The 17319-nt window shown below is 46.2% G+C and overlaps 1 long non-coding RNA gene across 1 annotated transcript in view; it reads left to right on the forward strand.

The window, feature by feature from the left end:
* The first annotated feature begins 4030 nt into the window (after nt 1-4030).
* The window catches only part of LOC109305922, a 16226-nt gene continuing 2937 nt past the window's right edge, over nt 4031-17319 (forward strand). Inside the window, exons 1-2 of the long non-coding RNA XR_002099768.1 lie at nt 4031-4125; nt 5356-5359. This is a non-coding gene — a long non-coding RNA (uncharacterized LOC109305922). The remainder of the gene's footprint in view (nt 4126-5355; nt 5360-17319) is intronic.

Genomic DNA, 17319 nt, shown 5'->3' on the forward strand with positions numbered 1-17319 from the left:
AGACCCTAGTGCTGGTGAGGGCGTGGCATTTGGGGGGGGCCCAGACTCTGGTGCCAGTGAGGGTGTGGCATTTGGGGGGGGGCATAGAGACAGGGCTGCGGAGAGCCCAGTGAGGACAAGGGGGCCGGATTATAATGAGGCCTAGGCAAGACAACGCCAGTACCACCTATGAGGCTTGGGGCATGGTAAAGGGGCAGTTGGAGCCACGCATATAGCCCATAAGGCTAGGGTGCCCCCAGAACACCCACTGTGAAATGGGACCCACAATGGGTCCGGGAACCCACGGGGTTCAAAGAGCCCATCAGACTGTGTCCAAGAGGACTTAAGGGCAGCCTCCCTATTTTTATATTTCTATCAAAGTTGTGGTGGGTGAGAACTGAGGGTGCCCAAATTGGCATGGTCAAGGGGCCTTAAGAGAACATGGCCACCCCTGAAGACTCCATTCCTTGACAATGCCTTTGAGGCCATGAAGCCTGCCAGATTTCAAGGAGATAAGTGCAGGGGTTTCTGTGAATCTGCATCTCAAGCTTTTGAAAGCAAAACTCATTTCACTTGTGTGTATATCTAAGCAGAGCAGGATGAAACCAGCAGGGATGGTACCCTATAACAGGGGGCCTTCCCAGTGCCCGTTAGATCTCCGCCTGCCCGCCTGTTTCTGGGCTAACAGTCTGCCCCTCTTTTTCTGCCATGCATTGATGGAAAACTGATTCAGATGTTTCCTAGGCAGGAGGTTGTCCATTTAGGTGTCTTGGGGTGACACCCATTCTGCAGCTCTGTACCTCCCCTACACTGCAGCCCATGCCTCACAGATTGCATCCTTCACCCTTTCCAGCTATGGTTCCCTCTCTGACCTGCCTGACATCTGACTCCCCAGGTACCTCTCCACTTTTACCTGCTACATCCCCCTTCCCCTCCCCCCCATTCCATCCCAGCCTGTCCCTTACCCCCTGACACCTCAATTTACACTTTCACTGATTAGCTTTCTTGCCTGCATTGCATGCCAGCCTCTGGCTTCTTTACTGTACCCCAGGTAACTCAGGTATATACTCCCCGTCTCCAGCTGAAGGGAACTGTTAGCTGGCAGGTATACTGCGGAGGAACTGCAGACTGCTCGGTTTCCCTCCGTCCCTATAGAACCAGCCCAGGACAATCAGGGGACTTACAACTTTGTTTACATTATATCCATGTTTCTTTTCCTTATGATAAGTTAAACATATGTACTATTATATATGTTAAGATATCTGAACAAATAACATAAACAATACCCTCTGGGGAAATGCTATAAAACCTTATACCAATGCTCCAGATACAGGTATCTTACCTGAAACAGATAAACCCCAAAATAAACATAGATAGCCAACAGATAAACTATAGGTAAGTATGAATGAACAATAAATAAGCCACAAATAAACAACAGGTGAAATAATAGCAAAAGGGGTCCCATCAGAACCCTAGGACTCTACTCATCTACTAATTTACAACCATGAGAGTTTACAAAATATAAGGCATGACATCACACAACTTATGCCGCAAGAACCCTAAAAATAAACTTAATCCCAAAGGGAAACTGCAGTGCCCTTGGGCTTTTCCCAAGCCCTACAGGGAAGCTAGTAATTTTAGGGGGGCCCTCCCAGTGGGACCTCCACTTTCAGCAGCCCTTAACTAACCCAAGGGGACTCCCCCTCCCCTGTGGGAATCCTCTTTTCCCTGCAACTTATAGCTCCCAGGCCTGGAGGGTAGCCTTTGTCCTCTGCACCAAGCTGCTCCTCTCCCCCTCCCCTCAGGAAAAGGGTGGGACTTAACTCCTCTTGCTGCCTCCTGATTGGTGGATGGGCTGCACCAATCAAAACAGCAAAATTTCAAGCCTGGGACTTAACCCAAGCTCTGAAAGGCAAGCCTGCTACATTACTATTCTTTCCATCCAGGAAGAGTGCACACACCAATTGCCAATGCGTCCTCAGTCTGATGAAGGGTTTTAAATATGAAAGCTTGCTAAGATATATATTTCTCCAACTATTCAGTTGGTCTAACAAAAGAGATCAGCTTGACCCAAAGACCCTTGTCTGTCTTCTGTGTGTTAAGGCAGAGTGGAATGAATGCAGCAGGGATGGTAAGACCTCAGCCTGCCCACCTGTTTCTGGGCCAACTGCTCTTTTTCCCGCCATGCCTTGATGGAAAACTGATTCAGAAGTTACCCAGGTGGGAGGCTGCCCATGTAGGCCCCCGATGTCTAGAGGTGACATCCATTCTACAGCTCCCCTACACTGAGGCCCACACCTCGCAGATGGCATCCCAGGAGCTAAGCTCACCTGGAGCCTCACAACCTCACTGAAACCAGCAAGCCTCAGTCCTCTGAAAGATGTTACAAATCTGGGCTTTCCCTAGCCAGGACTGCATATGTGTGTGGTGGCTGGAGGTTATAAGGCACCTCTTGCATGCCTTTCACCAGGGAGGTTTGTAGCCCTAGAATTTCTTGCCGCACCACCAGCAGTCCCACCAGGCCTCCTGACCCTGGCAAGGTGCAGTTTTAGGTCATGCCCTGACCTGGCACTTCCTCCTTCCCTAGAGCCCCAGCCCATACCTCCAATTTCATTCTGGCAGGGGAGCTCAGCAGGGACATCTTCTTCCCCTGCTGGCTGGTGATACAGTGAGTGCTGCCTCCAGCTCTGAGAGCAGGGAATTACATGGTTTAAAAATAAATTTTAAAAAGGAGTGGATGGAGGGAGGAGTGTGGTACTCACTCCTTCTGCACGTGGAGCTTGCGGAACCCCAGCAGCAGGAGGTTCACCTTCAGGAACACCATCTGGTCCTCAAAACCAAGATACAAGGAGGAGTAGTGGGGTGTCACAACATCCCTGGCAATGCTGAACACTGGTCAGTGGACAGGACAGGTATTCCAGGGCAACCATGGCCAGATCCTGCCACATCTGGCTGCAGCTTGCCCAGTAAGCCAAGGGATCACAGAACAGTGGCTCCATGTCCTCCGTGAGATGGGCAGGTTGCACTGGGGCCTCAGTGGCTACCTAATGGCTAGGTGCCTCTGGACCCCAACATGGAAGCCATACCCTTGGCCCATATTGGCAGAACCTGTGGTGGAGGAGACTAGCTGATGGATGGAATACTGGCACGGGACAGTGGTTCCCCCTCTTCCACATACCCCCACCTCTGCCCTTGTGCCTCCCTGACTCTGCTCACCAGCACCTCCATCCACTGAGCTAGGGTTTTGCTGGCACACATGCTCCCCTTTACCATTGAATCACACATGTCCACCACCATGTGGATAGTACTAGACTGCAACAGATCCAGCTGTTTCTTACTGGCCTTCTTCAGCCACTTCACCAGTGCCTGCACCTCTGGTGACAGCAGTTTGCCTCAGCCAGAAACATCGATCCCTGGAATGTCTCCATTTGGTTGTGAAGCTCCCTAACTATAGGGATCACCTGGATAAGGAAGGAATTGCCAATGCTGAGGCTCATGGTGGCCTCAAGGAATGGCTTGAGGACCACCAAGATCTGGGAGACGGTATCCCACTTTGTTTTGTTAAGGAGGCTGCTGATGCCAATCTCCCTGAGCAAAGCCATAACATGGATGGTCCTCTACTCCACCAGCCTTTCAAGCATCAGGTGTGTGGAGTTCCACTGAGTCTCCACATCCTGCATAATTTTGTACTATGGGATGCTCAGCTCTGCCTGTTTGTCCCACAGTATCTTGCCCACCTTGATGCTCCAGTGGAAGTAGCACTTTGAAATGAGCTGGCTGGTTGTGATGGCACCCTCACTGGGAGCCCTGTCCCCCTCCAAGGCATCCCTGACTATCAAGTGGTGACCATGAACCCATGGATGAGCTCACCCTGCCCAACAAGCCACCCCTGCACCGTGTGGTGATCTCCGTTGCCATGTGGGACTCATCTGTCTCCTCCGCTTGAAGAAGAGGCCACTGATTGCACCTGTGTCCTCTGAGGGAGAGGTAGGCATGATCTCCACCCCAGCTGCTCCAGATGTCCAAGGTGAAGTGTAAGGAACCTGCCTTTGGCGGCTCCTTCCTCAAGTACTCCCTGCATGCCTCATACAGGGAGGGCACCACTGTCCTGCTGAAGGTGGAGCATGAGGGCATGTGGTATGATGGGTCCACAAGTGCTATGAGCTACCTGAACCCTGGCTTCTCAACAAAGGAGAAGGGCTGGCCATCCACAGCAAGCATCTACCTAATGCTCTGGGTAACCTCGCTCGCCTTTGGAATGTGTCCCTGCCTTTCCCTCCTCCTTTCCCCCACTAGTACAGGCTGGCCTGCCTCTTCTTCTGGGGGATGGGGTCTTTGGAGTGAGAGGGGGACTTACTTTTGGGCATACTCCCACTGGTGCCAGGCTGAAGAGGAGCAAGAGCAAGGGTGGTGGTCCTTCTTGAGATGCATCAGCATCTCTGTGGTGCTGAAGTGTTTCACCTCCTTGCCCCAGCTGGTCTTGCATCGGGAGTGCAGGCAGATAGCATATGTGGGATCATCTGCCACCTCACAATGATCCCACACTACACTACCCCCTTACTTCTGGGGTGTGGATCCTGCCTTATCCCCCTCCTCAGCAGGCAGAGGCACAACAACAGGGGAAGCTGAGCCACCTGCCCCCAAAGCCTCCTCTGCAGTGACTTCCAGAGGAGACCTGGCTCCAGGGAAACTTTGAGGGGTGTAGAACACAAACTCCCCCTCCTTCCCCAGAACTTCTCTGGCTATGGCACTCCACTCCACTGCTTCCAAATCCAGTTCTTCCTTTGGCACTGGAAGGCTTAGGCTGGGAACTGAAATTGGGGTGGAGGAGACTGTCATGCTGGTGCTTGTCATGCTGGTGGTGCTGGGGGTTATTATTATTGCTGGTGTTAGTGGAGGATGGGCAGGTGCAGACAGTGCTCCCACATCCTTGCTCCCACTAGCAGCAGAAGCCTCATGGCTGCTAGAGAAGAGGATGTGATTGGGGGGGGACTTGCAGTTCTCCCTCTGGCCCCTCTGCCACCTCTGCCAAAAGTCTGGGCACCTGCCTTCCAGAATGCTTAAAGTTTGGTGTGCTTGAAAATGTGTGTCTGTGCATGTATACATACAGTGCTTTCCTGCACAGTGATGAGACACTGCTAGGTAAAGCACATCTTTCTTTTTGTTTGGGGTGAAAAAAAACCCAAGAAAAAATAACAGGATTTTTGGGCAAGAAATATTTGAAAAGGGATTAACAATAGGGATGGTAGGCAAGGTAAATAGGAAAGGACTGGCTAATGGCTGGCTACAACTTGGTAGCAACAGACTACCTACTGCTACCGGCCTAGACCCTTCTGCTGCTTATGCTGCAAGAGACAGATCTTACAGAAGGCAGAGAGCAGTTCACAAACAGCCTTATGTTCTTTCTCTATCCCTCCCCCAGAGCACTGGGATTGGAAGCAACCTCAGGGACAGATTGCAGACATTGGTCAGTTACAAATGTCAATATCAAAGCAGTCCTTCCCCTTCTCTTTCTTCTTCCTCTTCTGAGTTTCTGTTTCCCCACAAGCTCGCCTCCGAAACATTCCAAAACATTTTGAATTGTTCCATTTCATTTTGGAGATGTTTTGGAGCCTTCTATTCCAATTCAGAAATGGGCTGAAACACCTCTGAAACATAATGGCTGCTGAAGTTTCACACAGCCCTACTTATCAGTCACATGTTGGGTTTTTTCTTCCCTGGGAAGATAATCCATAAAAAGTTATACCTTAAGATGTTAAAACAGTGAGACCCAGACTCCTGGAGCCAAATTCTGCTGTTATATTAGCCAGAAGAGTTCCAGTGATGTCAGTCAATTTTCCTCAGATTCTCAGTACAGTAACTGAGGGAGGGAAAAAGGGTTCTAAAATGCAGCTAGTATATGATGCACCATTGTGAGACAATGTGTCTTCATTAGCACTATGTCAGGCAATGGAGTTTTTTTTTTTCTTTTGGCAAGAAAATCTGAAATTGCAAACTTAAGTTTCTTTGTTCCAAAATGTAACAAAATCAAAATCTCATGATCCCTAATATTTCATGATGGGAACAAATGCATTTTAAATGCTGTTGCAGGTAACATTACATTTCATATGAATGAAATTTCAGGCACCATATTTCAGGTGTGCCTATCTAATATTGCCCTCTATCTAATGAGGTTGATCAGTGGGCCAGTCAGTCGGGAGGCTTATTGGAATGAGAAAATTTACAGAGAGACCTTCAAGAGTGCAATTACCTAGTAAGTGAATTGAAATTAGGAAATCCAAGATTTGCCTCAAGGGATAGGACCAAATCAACACATTTAATGGGCATAATTTTGTACACTTCTGTTACTACAGAACAATACCAAACACCAGTAGGATTTGAAATCCTGTTTTAATCAAATGATAAAACAAGATTCAGTAGATTTTTGTTCTTATAATCAGTGGAAAGATAATTGCAATAATGGATAACTTGTCATTTCCATTGCCTTTGATCCCATGAGACAGTGGCCACTTAATCTGTTCTCTGAATCTAAACTGTACAAAAAGTCTCCTCAAATTTGAACTGCAAACAATCAAAATCAGCAGAGATGCCCTAGCCCCAGCTTCTTGCCATTGACTTTTCCAGTATACTTACAGTTGAGAGAGGTTGAGAAACTGCCGAGGAGTGGTGGGGAGGGGCAGAAGAAAACCAGGCAGATGCTGCTATGCTTGCCATCTCTGCCAGAGCTCCAGCTAGGGAGCAGAGGGGCAGAGCCAGCTCTGCTGTGGAGCAGAGCGCATCCCCAAGGCTGCTAAGCACCTGGGATGCTGGGGGACTCTGGTTTAAGTTAAAACAAAGGAGTCTGCAACAGACATTGCATAAACCAGTTTGGCCCAAATCAGTTAAGTCTGATACTACATTCAGCCAGATTTATCTCAAACTGGGTTGAGTCATTTTCAAACTGGTTAATGTGCACTGAACATCTGTTCTGTTGCAGGTTTAAACCAGTTTCTGATCACTTAAAACTGGTTTATGTGTAATGTCTGTCCCCAGCCATGATAGCAACAATCATTACCTTAATATTGTTCTTCTTCAAATGTCTCCCACAGAGGGTATTAGTACAGCACAGCAAACATGGCATTTGGATGCAGTCCCTAAATAAAGACATCTTTTCATGTGCCCCTGTAGCAGAGAAAGTCTTGTCAAAACCACATGTTAAAGATGTCCTAGCACTGACTTGGTCCACTTTATTATATTAGTTTAATGCTTTTCCCAGGGATCTATTTATCTAAGGGGGCCCTAGTTCCCAGTCTCACAAGAGTCTCCAGAGACCTTTTATTCCCTCTTTCTCATTTGCCTGTTCTAAGAACAAATTGATTTCAGCATACTTCCTGTAAAGGCTTAGCTAGGACTTCCTTTTAATTTCATCAGCATGGTTCGCTAATAATCCAGGAGCTGAGCAATTGCCCTCAACAGAAGATAGCAGTTGATTGTTGATTAGCTGATTTTCAGCTGGCTCCAGGGACCCATGGGACAAGTTTGAGCTGTCTGCTGATTGTCAGCAAATTGGGAGCAATCGAGGCTCCTGATCAGTGGATCATTGGCAAGATCGGGACCACACTGCGCCTTCCCAGTGTAATCTGAATCCTGTGGACAATCATCTGATTGTCAGCCACCGGGCCCCCACTAGCTACACATTCAATTTAAGGCACAATGTAAACCAGCCACACAGTTATTACACTGATTTCCTGTTTTATTGCACCATTAATCACCTGAATATTAACTGGTTAATCATATCTGAAGTGTGACATCTGTCATGGGCCAAAGTGTCAGATGATTGTGTCTCAATTTTTTCCTTTTTTGAAGTGGTTCCCAAACAAATTGGTCATTTTGGTTGAGTAAATATGGAATATTTAAAAACAAACAAACAAGTGAACAAGGAATCCTCAGGATATAAAGAAACTTTCAATAGCATATGCACTAAGAACAGTAATTACCTATGTTTGACACTGTCTCTCACCCCATTCTCATTAAAAAAATAGGCAACTGTGGTGTCAATGCCTACACGGTCAGATGGATTGCTAATTGGCTGGAGGGCTGCACCCAGAGAGTGGTGGTGGACGGGCCATTTTCAACCTGGAGGGATGTGAGCAGTGGAGTTCCCCAGGGCTCAGTCCTCAGGGCCGCACTGTTCAACATCTTTATCAGCGACTTGGACAATGGGGTGAAAAGCACCTTGTTCAAATTTGCAGATGACACTAAGATGTGGAGAGAAGTGGGCACACTAGAGGGGAGGGACAGACTGCAATTAGATGTGGAGAGGTTACAGGGGTGGGTGGATGAGAACAGGATGGGATTCAACACTGACAAGTGCAAGTTGCTGCACCTGGGGAGGAAGAACCAGCAGCATAGCTACAGGCTGGGGAACTCTCTTTTTGTCAGCACAGAGGCAGAAAAAGATCTTGGAGTCATTATTAACTTCAAGATGACCATGGGCCAACAATGTAAGGACGCGGTCAGGAAGGCCAACCACACCTTGTCATGCATCCATAGATGCATCACAAGCAGGTCCAAGGAGGTGATCCTCCCCCTCTGTGTGACACTGGTCACGCCGCAGTTGGAGTACTGCATCCAGTTCTGGGCGCTGCACTTCAGGAGTGATGTGGACAGCATTGAGAGGGTCCAGAGGAGGGCCACTTGCATGATCAGGGGGCAGCAAGGCAGGCCCTATGAGGGGAGTCTATGGGACATGAATCTGTTCAGCCTCCACAAGAGAAGGCTAAGAAGGGATTTGGTAGCCATCTATAAACTGACCAAGGGGGACCAGCAGGCAACAGGAGAGTCCTTGTTCCCCCGAGCACTACCGGGAGTAACAAGGAATAATGACCATAAGTTGATGGACAGTAGATTCAGGCTAGATATCAGGAGGCACTACTTCACAGTCAGGGTGGCTAGGATCTGGAACCAACTTCCTAGGGAAGTGGTGTTCACTCCTACCTTGGAGGTCTTCAAAAAGAGGCTAGATAATCACCTAGCCGGGGTTGTTTGACCCCAGCATCCTTTCCTGCCTGTGGCAGGGGGTCAGACTTGATAATCTTCTCAGGTCCCTTCTGACCCTACCAACTGTGACACTATGTTAATCTGGAGTTAAAGAGAAGGCAAGGCAAGGTGGCACTTTCATGGGATAACTTATTCAGAAGAGCATGAACTTTCAAAGACAACATCTAATTCATCAGATGTAGAAACTGGGTGGTTCACATTGTCCTTTTCATCATCATCATCCTCATATGGTTGCCTTTCTACTGTTCAGTAACTTGGATAGATATTAGGGTTACCAAAGGTCCTGGTTTTCCCAGACATGTCCTGTTTTTTGGTCCCCCATGCTTCATCCAGGCAGGTTTTTAAAATAATAGCAAATGTCCAGGTTTTCTGCTCTTCCAGGCTGGCTGCTTGGGGCTGGGAAGAGTGAGCAAGTGATTGGCTGTCAGGGGTCACGTACTCCCCATGCAGGATGCAGAAAGCCAGGTAAAAAGAGAGAGAGAGAGAGACATGGAGGGAAAGAAAGGGAGAGTATGTGAGAGAGCAGTCATGCATACAATGCAGGAGCTGCTTAGATAGCAGGGCTGGGGAGGGGCAGGGGGCTCTGGGTTGGAAGTGAGTGGCACTGGCAAGGCTGGGAGAGGGGCAGAGGGCTGCAGGTCAGAAGTGAGAGGCACCAGCAGGACTGGGGGGACAGGGGGCTGTGGGTTGGGAGTGAGGAGCAACAGCAGGCCTATGGAGCAGGGCAGGGGGCTTCAGGTTGGGCTTTGGGGCACCAGCAGGGCTGGGAGGGGTGTAGGGGGCTGCAGGTCTGGAGTGAGGGGCACTGGCAGGGCTAGCAGGGGGACAGGGGCTGCAGGTAGGGAATGAGGGGTACCGCCAGGACTGAGAGGGTGGCAGGGGGCTGTGAGTCAAAAGTATCGGGCACAGGGGATGGGATGGGTGACTGCAGGTTCAGTGTGCAGGGCACTGGCAGCCCCAGGGGGCTGCAGGTTGGGAGTGAGGGGCACTGGGCACTGGCAGGGCTGGGGTCAATTGGTCCAGAGTGGGGGGCAGCACCAGGGCTGAGAGGGGTGTGGCTAGTCAGTGAGGGTCAATAGAATGGGCAGAAGTAGGGCACTGGCATGTTACTGCCCCCCCCACACCATCATATTCCCCCTGCCCCACCTCTTCCCGGTGACAGGCTTCCTCTTTTTTTGGGCCTGGAAATATGGTAACATTAATAGATATAAAGTACTGCTGCAGAATTACAGTTCCCCAGGTGTGCACTCTGCATGCACACCAAGATACGCACACACATATACACACACACACACGCACGCACACATGCTTCTTTTCCTCCTAAAAGTTGTACAGTTAACACAGGATGCCAAAAAGAAACACCAACTAATAGGAGACTTAACATGATCCAGTGACTAGAGAACAAGGCTAGGTTTGCGGGGAGGCTGCCATACACCTGCCCCCTGTGGTGCACAGCCCCTGGCACTGGCAGCAGCAGCCAGCTGGGCTATCAGGGTGCTCATGGCCCACTGCAGGCACAGCCCCACGGCAGCACAGTATCACCTGAGACCCAGGAGCTGCACATGGTGAACGGAGCTGATCCAGCCTCTGGTGGAGGCCTTTGAACAGGGCCAGGTCAGCTCCTACCACCCCCTGGGGCTCCTGGCACTGGACACAGGAACCATGTACCATCAGGCTGGGCCGGACTTCCATGTGCCTGACCTGATGCAGCTTCTGCATGCAGTGCTGGGAGTCCTGGGTGGCAGCAGGAACTGGCCTAGTACTGTCCAAAGGCACATGCCAGTGGGCTGAGCCAACTCTCTTTGCCATGTGTAGTCCCCAGGTCTCGGGTAGTGCTGCAGCATCTCAGGGCTGTGCCTGCAGCAGGCCATGAGCACCCTGACAGCCTGGCAGGCTGCTGCTGCCAATGTCAGGGCTGTGCACTGGAGGGGGGTGGGAGAGGTGGGCATGTGGGGGGGGCCCTCAAACCCCACAGTCCCCACACAAACCCCACCCCCACAAACCCCACAGTCTCCCCACCCCCACATCCCTGCTTATGAGGAACAGAGCCTGGGTCTGAGCTGCTGCTGACAGCCTTGCCCTTCTTCTATTTCCTCCAGCATGCTGAGACAACATGCTGGAGCAGCAGGGGCACACAGCAGGTATAGAGGCACTCTGGCCAGGTGCTAGAGCATCTCCTTGAAGGACCTTGCCTCTGATTGCCTCCAGGCATACTCCAGAAGCACTCCCTGTCCTACTTTGTTTCCAGGGTGTTTCCTTTTGAGGTTGGGATTTCCTAGTATCAAATATGCAGTGCAGGGAACATTTTTTTCATTTGTGATGTGCCTCCTGAAACTTCTCAAGCTACGTTGAGATGTCACAAGAGGCATGTGCTTGGTTGTCTGAACATGGTCAGAGTGTCCATTCTTTTTTCTTCTACTGACCTGTTGTGCGTTTCATGAGCAAACTTCTTCCCTGATCTGTGGCTCTTCCTGATCTGGCTCTGACTGCCTTGCCAATTTAGATTTGGTAAACTTTTCCAAATCAGGACTGTGCCTTACAAGTGCTCAGCCCAGGAAAGCCTGCAAGTCCTCCTATCATGAGAGATGTTAACACCTCTGGAAATTTTAAAGGCATAGGAATAAATTGCCCCCAGCTTTTCAGCTTTTAACTGAAATGTGATAAAAAATGAAAGTATCTGTTTTTTCTGATCAAAATTTTAAAGATTATTTACTTTAAACATTACTTACCATCTTGTTCTGTTAAAAAATTCAGTATTTCCATTTTATACTTACCAAGCTTTTATTTCTACTTCTTAAAGACTGTAGCTACAATATGAGTTATTCTTCCATATTCTATAACATCTGCTCTTTTATAGATCTTTTATAGTGCACCCAATCAAATTGTTAAGTAGATTTAGGCCAAGGGAAGTACAACCTTTTGCAGAAATATTTGTTGTCCATTTATCCATTAAAATGTCTCATGCTGCTTTCATATTACTGGCATTCTCAGTCAGCAGATCATATCCTTTCCCACTTCCAGTCTTCCCTTATACTTCATATATTACACTACTACTCTATTCCACAGTGTTTCTGTTCTTTCCTGTTTCAATGCTCTTATGCAATAATTATCACAAAGTTTGGTTTCTTCCCTTAAGATGCTTGTCCACCCATCTGTAAGTACTGCTAAAACACTTTATTTTTCTTGCACCCTTTGCCTTACTTCTTCATACTTTATTATAGAATAGGCTTGCTCAAAAGAAATAAGCTGGGCAACTGATATGATGGTATCTTAAAAGTCTAAATGCTCCCATTAAAAACAGTCTTCAGTGACTGATAATGGAGTACCAGAAATGTTGCATATTACTCTTGTGAGAGCATGGTCAACTTTTTTCTTAATATTTGTGTTCTGTTATTGGAAGTCTTTTGTATATAGTTGTTGAAATGTCTGTTGTCTGCCTGATTGAAAAGCTGAACTTGAGCTTAGCACCCTTCCAGATGGCAATTTCATAGACATTAGAGCTGGAAGGGACCCTGGAAGATCATCAAGTCCAGACCCCTGCCCCAGGGGCAGGAAGTCAGCTAGGGTCATGGGATCCCAGCAAGAAAAACATCCAGGTTTCTCTTGAAGGCATTCAAAGCAGGTGCTTGAACCACGTCTGGTAGCAAGCCATTCCAGACCTTGGGGGCTTGGACAGTAAAGAAGTTCTTCCTTATGTCCAGCCTGAAATGGTCTTGAAGGAGCTTATAACTGTTCAACCTTGTAATCCCTTGGGGTGCTTTGGTGAACAAATGTTCACCCAGATCCTGGTGGACACCCCTGATAAACTTATAGGTGTCCCAAAAGCAGAAAGTCTTTTGGATTAAGAACATTTTCTGCAAGGGCAAATATTGTCAGTGTTATCCATCTCATGCTCTTCTTGACCTTCATTTCCATTCAGGAAGGTGTTGGGCTTTGCTAATATCCATAGGACCTTTCAAACCATGAAAATTTGTGTTTGTTCATTCCTAGTAGCGTTTGAAAAAACATATTTCATCAGCAGTAGTTATAAAACACAGAACCTCTTTTTTGTTTTGAATGACTTTGTGTGGAAATGCTTTCCTATGTTAGGAGATGGTGGCACCATTTTTTCCTGATGGAGGATAAACAAAAAAAGCCCCTCCCAGATGGTTGCAGTTTGTTCCTCAAGAGCAAGACACAGATAAGACCCACACAGGAACTATTCTAGCCTTTCCAAATTCTCCTCTCAGGTCCTACTCACACAGAGCAGAGCCCAGTAAAGCTGTTTCTTTTCCTTCAGTACAAAAGATACCAAGATCAGAAGACACAAGAGGCAGCAGGCAGCAACCCACAAGATCTTCTGTACTCACCTGTGTTCTCTAATTAAGCAATCTCCTCTCCTGGAGGGTAGAGGTGAAATAATATGCCCCTTGCTGTTCATTAATTTTATTTGACATATCTATTAATTATTATAAGGCATTTTAATTGACAAATGGCAGCAACAATATAATTTTAAACAAAATTCTAAAAATACATTCACTGTTCACTAGGGCTGTGTGAAAAGGCACTGTTCCATTCTGACTTCAGTTTCGAGGTCTGGACGAAACAGTGTTTTGTATCAAATATAATTGTGAGTCAAAACAGCCTCACTGTTTCACTTTGTCAAAACAGTGAGGCTGTTTTGACCCTGTTTTGACAGTTTTGCCAGACTATGGGGCTGGGGAAAGGAACTCAGCTCAGCTGGGGTGAGTTCCTAACCCCAGCTGGGAGCAGGAAAGCAGCCCAGCTGGACTGATTACCCAGATTGTGCCTGGGGTGGGAAAGTGGGAAAACAACCCAGCTGGGCTTCCTCACCATCCCTCCCATGCTAGATCCCATGGGGGTGGGGAGGCAGCGCAGCTGGGCTGCCTCACCTTACCCCGTGCTAGATCCCATGGGCAGCAGGGAAACAACCCAGATGGGCTTCCTTGCCATCCCCCATGCTAGATCCCATGGGGCGTGGGGAAGCAGCCCGGGAGGGCTGCTTCACCATCCCCTGTGCTAGATTGAGCTCAAAATGAGTTGAAATGGTGTCAAAATGAAACGACCATCAAAATTTTGCACAGCCCTACTGTTCATTATTACAGAACATATTTCACATATAAATTTTTCAGTTTTCCCAAATTTCTGACTTGTATCTCATGCCTCAGGAAACAAAGGGGCAGTAAAACTGTATCTGGATTTTTTTCCTGAATATTTCTTGGTTATTTCTACGTCCTCACTTCTCTAACCACAATGCAAACAATAAAAACAGGTATAATGTACTTATTGGCTTGTACTTTCAAAGAAGCCATAACCTAACTCCTTACTTCATGCTGACAATTATCTATAAGCACAGCTTATTGCAGGCATAATAACAGAATGTACATGTCTACGTTTCATAATTTGTTTTCATAGTTCATTGCAGGCACAAAATTGTGGGAGGCAAAGCTACAGGGTTCTCTTCCAAATTTACACCTTAATGCACAGCATATTGTATTGTAAAAAGCAATGTTATTTTCCTCAAATGAGAGTTAAGATACATTTTTCAGGGATATTATAATTATAATGGAAATTATTTTGGCAAACGTTGCCTACCAACGGCAGGGAAGAAAGCCAGGCCTGCCAGCTACTCCCGCTACTCATCAAAAGCATGGAGTGACCCAGGTCCTAAGGTAACAGAGTTCCTTCCAACTTTGTTCAGCCCTCCCACTGCCAGGTCTCTTCTAGAGGTAACCTTTAATAGCACCAGCTTTCCTGGAAGAGCCTAGAAGCAGCATGGGCATGCCTTCAGAGTCTCCATGGTATCATCACTTCTTCTCTGCTAAAGACTCCAAACACCAGTATCACCCAGACAACAAAATAGAACTCTGAATCTCTTTTGAAAGGTGCAAGGTCTACATGTAATAACAGAGTAGCAGCCGCACAAACAGTTAATAACTGTCTTTTCAGCTTCTTTGCAGTTAATAATACCTGTCACATTACCTTTACATTTTAAGTGCAGGATTGGGGCTGGGGGGGGGTTTGGTCTATGAAGCAGTTGCATATACCTTCAGTGTGATCCACATAAATGTTAATTAATTATAAAATAACCTCTAATGGAATGAATGGTACTTTTTTCATATTCTAGAGGCATAATGGAGTAAATATAGCAAATTCTAGACCCTTATAGTTTCAGGTCTGCTGTCCCTGAGAAGTATCTCCTAAGAATCATTGGTAGATGTAGATCATATTTGGAAGATGGATGGTCATGTTGTCTGTGTTCCCTTTCTATTTGCTTAATTGCAATGTATTCAGGTGAAATTTCAAATTGTTTGGCATATCAACTGGGTAAATGCTTCCTTATTCCTTAATGGCCCTCTAGAAGAGGAGCTGGTATAGTATAAATATCAAATACACAATAAAGTTGTCATCTTGATTATGTATTTCTTTTCTGAAGAAGGACAAGGGAATTTGCCTGCAGCAGTGTTCTCCCTTTATACACTCAATAACAGAGTGAAATAGGTTTAATATAATTGACTTAGCATTGTAGGGGGATACTACGCCAAGTATTGAAAACTGGTTTGTGCCAGTTTAAAAGGTCATTGCTGTGTAAGAGTGCCCCTTGGTGCCTTATCTGTAAACAAGGATCCTGATTTAGTGTAATTGATTTTAAAGCCTGATAGTTTGCCAAATTGATTTATAAGCTGAATCACTCCTGGGACTGAAGTTTTGGGTACAGATATAAATGAGAAAATATCATCAACCTACACAACCAGCCTTTGTTCCTAGTGGCTGCCTTCATTATGATCATAATTAGATGATGATAATTCCCACCAATTATCTTGAAAAGCTTGAGGACAAGTATGAAAAATAAAGGGAACTTTGCCCAGTACCTCCTTCTTACAAAGAAAAGGATATGGATGGGAGTTCATTAATTAATACTGACTTTGGGCCTGTTTATAATCTCTAATCTAGCTCTCTGGTATAACTCCATTGATTGGATTTTATTTCTGACTTTGATCAGTGTGAGAAAGATCAGGGCAAGATCCCTTATGTCTACCTCCCCTATTCAAGAACAAGGTTTAAAGCACATGCTCAATCTTATGTGCACATTTAGAATCCAATTAGGTCAATGGTTGTAAGAGCATAATTAAAATTAAGCAGATTCTTAAGTATGTTTCTGAATTGAGCTATGCAGGATGAAAACATATCATTTTTCTGTGGACACAAATACTGTCTGAAAATATACAATAATGTGAAAACCTTTCAGCCCAAAGGCACCAAGGAGCATCCAAGGAGATGATCGAACTGTTGCTTTTATAATCAGTTTATATAATAAGGCCAGGACCAATGCGTATCAGTAGTTTAACATTTGCAGATGATGCTACCTAATCTATCAGGATCAACTGAAGCTGGAAGAATCCTTTAAATCCTTGAGAGAATATTTTCATGCCCTCATATAGTGACAGACATGAAAAAGGAAGGCTTTATCTTATCTGTTTTGTAATGAATTGTGATATTTTCCTATTCATAGAATGCAATATTGTCTGAGATTAACCTTATTGTGATAAGATAAATGTTTTCTTTTTTGTATCTGTCTCTGTGTGACTGGAATATTGTTATGTATAGAAGTATGCACATGTGCACTGTTTTAGTTCTGGAAAAGGACTTTGAAATCTGACAAAGTTGCTAAGTAGTGGCAAGTCATTGACTAATATTTGCAAATGAATCTGCATTTAAAAGAAGAAGATACAGTCATAATAGGACAAGGGGGGTCTCATCATGTTGTTCTAGAATTCTGCACTCCACCTGCTTGGTCGCTTTATTGTACTACTTCTTTCCAGTGAAGTGAAACACTCATATAATTCCTCCAAACAGAAAAGGTGGATAAGGATATTCTTTAGTTCATTCATTATCATCAGTTGTTTTGTTCCAAAAGGCACTAAGCATGATAAAACTTCAAGAGCTAGACAGAGGGGAAGTAATTGGGCAATAGCTTATGTCCATTTATTTTGACATACTCTATTAATGTTGATAATAGTATTGAGTAGGGGTGTGAGAAACAGGCCCTTTTCGATTCAGATTCACCCTGAATCAGGGGCATTGATTTGATTTGTTGAGTCAGATCACTGTCCCCAATTTGATTCGACTGAATCCAAATATGAAGATCCAATGCTGATTCAGAGAATCAGTCATTCAGCCATAAAAGCAGCTTTAAATGTTTTTTTTTCTACGTACCTCAAGGTACCAGGTGTGGCTCATGAACACTGATCCTGGGGCAGATGGTATGTGGGAGTGTGCTCCTGTAGTACTCTCCAACTC

This window comes from Crocodylus porosus, unplaced genomic scaffold (genome assembly GCF_001723895.1).
Source record: "Crocodylus porosus isolate Cpor-Errol unplaced genomic scaffold, CroPor_comp1, whole genome shotgun sequence".
NCBI lineage: Eukaryota > Metazoa > Chordata > Crocodylia > Crocodylidae > Crocodylus > Crocodylus porosus.